This window comes from Hyperolius riggenbachi, chromosome 11 (genome assembly GCF_040937935.1).
Source record: "Hyperolius riggenbachi isolate aHypRig1 chromosome 11, aHypRig1.pri, whole genome shotgun sequence".
Lineage (NCBI taxonomy): Eukaryota > Metazoa > Chordata > Amphibia > Anura > Hyperoliidae > Hyperolius > Hyperolius riggenbachi.
Genome location: NC_090656.1, coordinates 224227570 through 224234147, shown reverse-complemented (window position 1 = coordinate 224234147; position 6578 = coordinate 224227570).

The following is a 6578-nucleotide window of genomic DNA, read 5'->3' as shown; positions in this document are numbered from 1 at the left end:
CACTAATACCTCATCCCAACTTCCTCCTCATGCATACCTCACCCTAACCTCTATTCACTGAAGCCTCACACAAACTTCCTCCTCACTCATAACCCACCATAACCTCTCCTCACTCATACCTCATGCTAACATTCACTCTCTGATACCTCACACTAACTTCCTCCTCACTCATACCTCACCCCAACTTTCCCCTCACTCATACCTTCCCCTAACCTCCGCTCACTCATACTTCATACTAACCTCTGCTCACTGATACATCATCCTAACTCCTTCTTACTCATACCTCACCCCTGGCATTTTCCCTCATCCCTAATAAATACATAATAATAATATGGTAGGACATTAGACTTCGTCAGTGGTAGGATTAGATTGAAAGCTTCTCTGAGGACAGTCAGTGACATGACTATGTACTCTGTAAATGCTGAAGATGTCAGAGCTACATACTGTACATAAATGCATAATAATATGGTAGGACATTAGACTATGACTTTGGTAGGATTTGATTGTGAGCTCTACTGAGGACAGTCAGTGACAGGACTATGTGGACTGTGAAGTTCTGCAGAAGATATCAGTACTATATAAATACATAATAATAATAGGGTAGGACATTAGACCATGAATATGGTAGGATTAAATTGTGAGCTCCTCTGAAGACAGTCAGTGACATGACTATGTACTCTGTAAAGTGCTGCAGAAGATGTCAGCATTGTTGTTGAAAAGTCGATGTTCAGTTGTGTCTGACTCTTTGCAACTCCATGGACTCCTGGCCCCTCTATCCTCTAATATTAGCATTATACAAGTATAAAATAAATACATACAATGAGAACAATGTTTCTTTATTTACAGGTTTTAGCATAGGTTGGATGCTTTTCTTAGCTGTCAGGGAACAATCCCAGTTGTAATGTACATAGGCCAGTATTAGAGCAGACTGAACTATGACCCTGCAGTGCTCACACACAGGCTTGGTCACATGAGGCTAAAAATAGCTCTGTCACTTGGTTCCCATTGTCACCATTAGGACAGGCCAAATATGGAAAAACAAACGTAGGACAGTCCATCAGAAACAGTCACCTGAGCCCTCGCATTACTTCCGCTGAATGAAGGCGCCCGTTGTAAAGACAGAAAAAAAGCCAGAATGGGTGTGCGCTTGTTGTCGATACCTCGTTGTCAAGATCAACTTCCTCGGGATGCAAAGAAAGCAAGTTATGTGTAAATATTATGGTGCTACCGACTTCCCTAAACACACACAATGAATGATCTAACGAGATGGGGGGAGGGGGGGTCTCCCGACGTTCCAGGTACTATTAATAGCAGCCGTTACCAACCAGACAATGTTGATGTTTTTCTTAATGGTGCTGTCCACGTTGGGATGATAAGGGATGGGATATTAAAACAAATATCCTCAAACCAAACTGTGATTAACCTCCGATTACCGAGGGATGTGTTCTAATATATTTTCATCATGTTGTTTTTGTTTTGTTTTTTATCTCCTTCACGAGATTGCAAAATATTTAAAGCTTTAGAAAGTACTCAGGACACATTGATTGGAAAATTGAGCCGCCATTGTTGCTGTTTGTACAAAGCGGTGACTTGAGGACGAAACCCAGAAACAGGTATTCACTCTGAGCAGATTTTGTGGGATACCTTCTCCCCCGAAGCCGCCCCGAAGACCCCGAATTACCCGACTCCCAGTGCATGGCTCCGCCACGCTAAGATGTTTACTCCAGTAAACTCCAATAAACAGCTTTGCGTTTTTCTTTGGGAAGGCGGAGCCACGTGCTGGAAGACAGGTGATTCCGGGTTTTCGGGATGGCTTTTAGGGAGAAGGCAGCACAGGTAACCCACCCCAGGGACTGCTTTTATCTAAGCCAGGCAAGCGCCCCACTACCACCAGCGCCTGCTGTTATTTCATTAAGGCAAGAACCTCACCCCCAGGGCTTTCTGTTATCTCATTCAGGCAAGAACCCCACCCCCAGGACCTGCTGTTATCTCATTCAGGCAAGAACCCCACCCCCAGGGCTTTCTGTTATCTCATTCAGGCAAGAACCCCACCCCCAGGGCTTTCTGTTATCTCATTCAGGCAAGAACCCCACCCCCAGGACCTGCTGTTATCTCTTTCAGCCAATATTCCCACCACTGGGGCCGGCTGTTATCTCATTCAGGCAAGAGTCCCACCCCCAGGGCTTTCTGTTATCTCATTCAGGCAAGAACCCCACCCCCAGGACCTGCTGTTATCTCATTCATGCAAGAGCCCTACCCCCAGGCCCTAATATTATCTCATTCAGGCAAAAGCCCCACCCCGAGGCCCTAATGTTATCTCATTCAGGCAAGAAACCCACCCCCAGGCCCTAATGTTATCTCATTCAGCCAAGAGCCCCACCCCCAGGGCCTGCTGTTATCTCATTAAAGAAAGAGCCCCACCCCCAGGGCCTGCTGTTATCTCATTCAGGCAAGAGCCCCACCCCCAGGACCTGCTGTTATCTCTTTCAGCCAATATTCCCACCACTGGGGCCGGCTGTTATCTCATTAAGGCAAGAGTCCCACCCCCAGGGCTTTCTGTTATCTCATTCAGGCAAGAACCCCACCCCCAGAGCCTGATGTTATCTCATTCATGCAAGAGCCCCACCCCCAGGCCCTAATATTATCTCATTCAGGCAAAAGCCCCACCCCCAGGCCCTAATGTTATCTCATTCAGGCAAGAGCCCCACCCCCAGGCCCTAATGTTATCTTATTCAGCCAAGAGCCCCACCCCCAGGGTCTGCTGTTATCTCATTCAAGAAAGAGCCCCACCCCCAGGGCCTTCTGTTATCTCATTCAGGCAAGAGCCCCAACCCCAGGACATGCTGTTATCTCAGGCAAGAGCCCCCAGGCCCTAAAGAACACCACCCCCAGGGCTTGCTGTTATCTGCTTCAGCTTTCCTGCTTCATGTGACATGAATATCTGCCTATGAAGAGGAAGAAGCCCACATATACAAGTACGAGGCAGTAATAGGAAAGGAACATGCGATCATGTAGAATACACTATTGAAAGGAGGACCCTGCCAAAGGCTTGCAATCTAAGAGGAGGGAAGATGGACACACTAGGTAGGGCTGTAGAATAAGTATTCAGTTGAGAGTTACTGTGTGGTATGGGGTGGGTAGGCCATCTTGGTGGGTTTTGAGGTATTGCTTGAATGTGTTGAAGGCTGGAGCAATTCTGCTGGGCGGTGGAAGAGAGTTCCAAAGGGTCGGGCAGCTCTTGAGAAGTCATGCAGGCACACATGGGAGTGGGAAATGCGCAGGGCAGTTAGGCAAAGGTCGTTAAAGGACTGGAGGGGACGACCTGGTGTGTACCTGTAAACAAGCTCCGAGGTGCAGGTAGGGCAGGTTTTGTGCACAGATCCTTAGACTACTTTTCCACTTGTTCTTATTTGTGGGCTCCCCAATGCTCCAGCTTACATGTCATTATGTCAGGGCATGCTGGTACCTGTAGTTCCCATAGGAGAGCACGGAGCAGCCTATATACACCTATGCTTGCTTTAAATGATAAACACTCAGGTAAGCTGACCCTTTGTCATCAGCATACACTTAACTAGCCTGCACGCCTCCTACAACGTGAAGACTATTTTTAGCCATTGAAAAAATGCAAACACAGAGAGAGGGTATCCCACCACAGGGAATAACAGAGAGAGCCGCCATACTCGGGCCTGGTCTGCCCTCTACAGGAGAGAAGTGGCAACACAGCATCCTCTGCAGACACAACAAAGGCAGAGCTGCCAATCCAAAATCTTAACAGCCAACTGCAGCTGTCCTCTAGTCTGTCCGGGCTGCAGAATGACAATGTTCTGCTTCTGGGCTATAAGAGCCTTAATTTTGAGCTGTAGACCACTATTAAGGTGGCCACTAACCATCCAATTTCTAGCGAAAAATCGTTAGAGCGATCAGATCATTCTTAGGAAGTGAAATATCGTAATACTTCGTTCACTACACCATCACCGAACCAATCTTTGCTTCCTATTTATCACAATGGACAAGAAAACACAAATTTTGGTTCCACAAAAATCCAATCGTACAACTGTTCTTAATAAAAAATCGTTCGTAATCGATTATGCTCATCAACAAGGATTATTTATAACCAATCCGATCACATCCGATCAGAATTATCTGATCGCTCAAACAATTTTTTACTAGAAATTAAACTGTTAGTAGCCACCTTTAGTCACTGTAGAGGTCAATAAGGACACACAGAAGCAGAGCATGCAGGGAGGCTGTGCTGAGAATTGCAGTCTGTACTGACTGGAAAGGTCAGTAGGGACACACAGAAGCATAGCATGCATGGAGGCTGTGCTGAGAATTGCAGTCTGTACTCACTGAAAAGGTCAGTAGGGACACACAGAAGCAGAGCATGCAGGGAGGCTGTGCTGAGAATTGCAGTCTGTACTCACTGAAAAGGTCAGTAGGGACACACAGAAGCAGAGCATGCAGGGAGGCTGTGCTGAGAATTGCAGTCTGTACTGACTGAAAAGGTCAGTAGAGACACACAGAAGCATAGCATGCAGGGAGGCTGTGCTGAGAATTGCAGTCTGTACTCACTGAAAAGGTCAGTAGGGACACACAGAAGCAGAGCATGCAGGGAGGCTGTGCTGAGAATTGCAGTCTGTACTGACTGGAAAGGTCAGAAGAGACACACAGAAGCATAGCATGCAGGGAGGCTGTGCTGAGAATTGCAGTCTGTACTGACTGGAAAGGTCAGAAGAGACACACAGAAGCAGAGCATGCAGGGAGGCTGTGCTGAGAATTGCAGTCTGTACTGACTAAAAAGGTCAGTAGGGACACACAGAAGCAGAGCATGCAGGGAGGCTGTGCTGAGAATTGCAGTCTGTACTGACTGGAAAGGTCAGAAGAGACACACAGAAGCATAGCATGCAGGGAGGCTGTGCTGAGAATTGCAGTCTGTACTGACTGAAAAGGTCAGAAGAGACACACAGAAGCAGAGCATGCAGGGAGGCTGTGCTGAGAATTGCAGTCTGTACTGACTGGAAAGGTCAGTAGAGACACACAGAAGCAGAGCATGCAGGGAGGCTGTGCTGAGAATTGCAGTCTGTACTGACTGGAAAGGTCAGTAGGGACACACAGAAGCAGAGCATGCAGGGAGGCTGTGCTGAGAATTGCAGTCTGTACTGACTGGAAAGGTCAGTAGAGACACACAGAAGCAGAGCATGCAGGGAGGCTGTGCTGAGAATTGCAGTCTGTACTGACTGGAAAGGTCAGTAGGGACACACAGAAGCAGAGCATGCAGGGAGGCTGTGCTGAGAATTGCAGTCTGTACTGACTGGAAAGGTCAGTAGGGACACACAGAAGCAGAGCATGCAGGGAGGCTGTGCTGAGAATTGCAGTCTGTACTGACTGGAAAGGTCAGAAGAGACACACAGAAGCAGAGCATGCAGGGAGGCTGTGCTGAGAATTGCAGTCAGTACTGACTGCAAAGGTCAGTAGGGACACACAGAAGCAGAGCATGCATGGAGGCTGTGCTGAGAATTGCAGTCTGTACTGACTGGAAAGGTCAGAAGAGACATACAGAAGCAGAGCATGCAGGGAGGCTGTGCTGAGAATTGCAGTCTGTACTGACTGGAAAGGTCAGTAGGGACACACAGAAGCAGAGCATGCAGGGAGGCTGTGCTGAGAATTGCAGTCAGTACTGACTGGAAAGGTCAGAAGAGACACACAGAAGCAGAGCATGCAGGGAGGCTGTGCTGAGAATTGCAGTCTGTACTGACTGGAAAGGTCAGTAGGGACACACAGAAGCAGAGCATGCAGGGAGGCTGTGCTGAGAATTGCAGTCTGTACTGACTGGAAAGGTCAGTAGGGACACACAGAAGCAGAGCATGCAGGGAGGCTGTGCTGAGAATTGCAGTCTGTACTGACTAGAAAGGTCAGAAGAGACACACAGACAGAGCATGCAGGGAGGCTGTGCTGAGAATTGCAGTCTGTACTGACTGGAAAGGTCAGTAGAGACACACAGAAGCAGAGCATGCAGGGAGGCTGTGCTGAGAATTGCAGTCTGTACTGACTGGAAAGGTCAGTAGGGACACACAGAAGCAGAGCATGCAGGGAGGCTGTGCTGAGAATTGCAGTCTGTACTGACTGGAAAGGTCAGAAGAGACACACAGAAGCAGAGCATGCAGGGAGGCTGTGCTGAGAATTGCAGTCTGTACTGACTGGAAAGGTCAGTAGAGACACACAGAAGCAGAGCATGCAGGGAGGCTGTGCTGAGAATTGCAGTCTGTACTGACTGGAAAGGTCAGTAGGGACACACAGAAGCAGAGCATGCAGGGAGGCTGTGCTGAGAATTGCAGTCTGTACTGACTGGAAAGGTCAGTAGGGACACACAGAAGCAGAGCATGCAGGGAGGCTGTGCTGAGAATTGCAGTCTGTACTGACTGGAAAGGTCAGAAGAGACACACAGAAGCAGAGCATGCAGGGAGGCTGTGCTGAGAATTGCAGTCAGTACTGACTGCAAAGGTCAGTAGGGACACACAGAAGCAGAGCATGCATGGAGGCTGTGCTGAGAATTGCAGTCTGTACTGACTGGAAAGGTC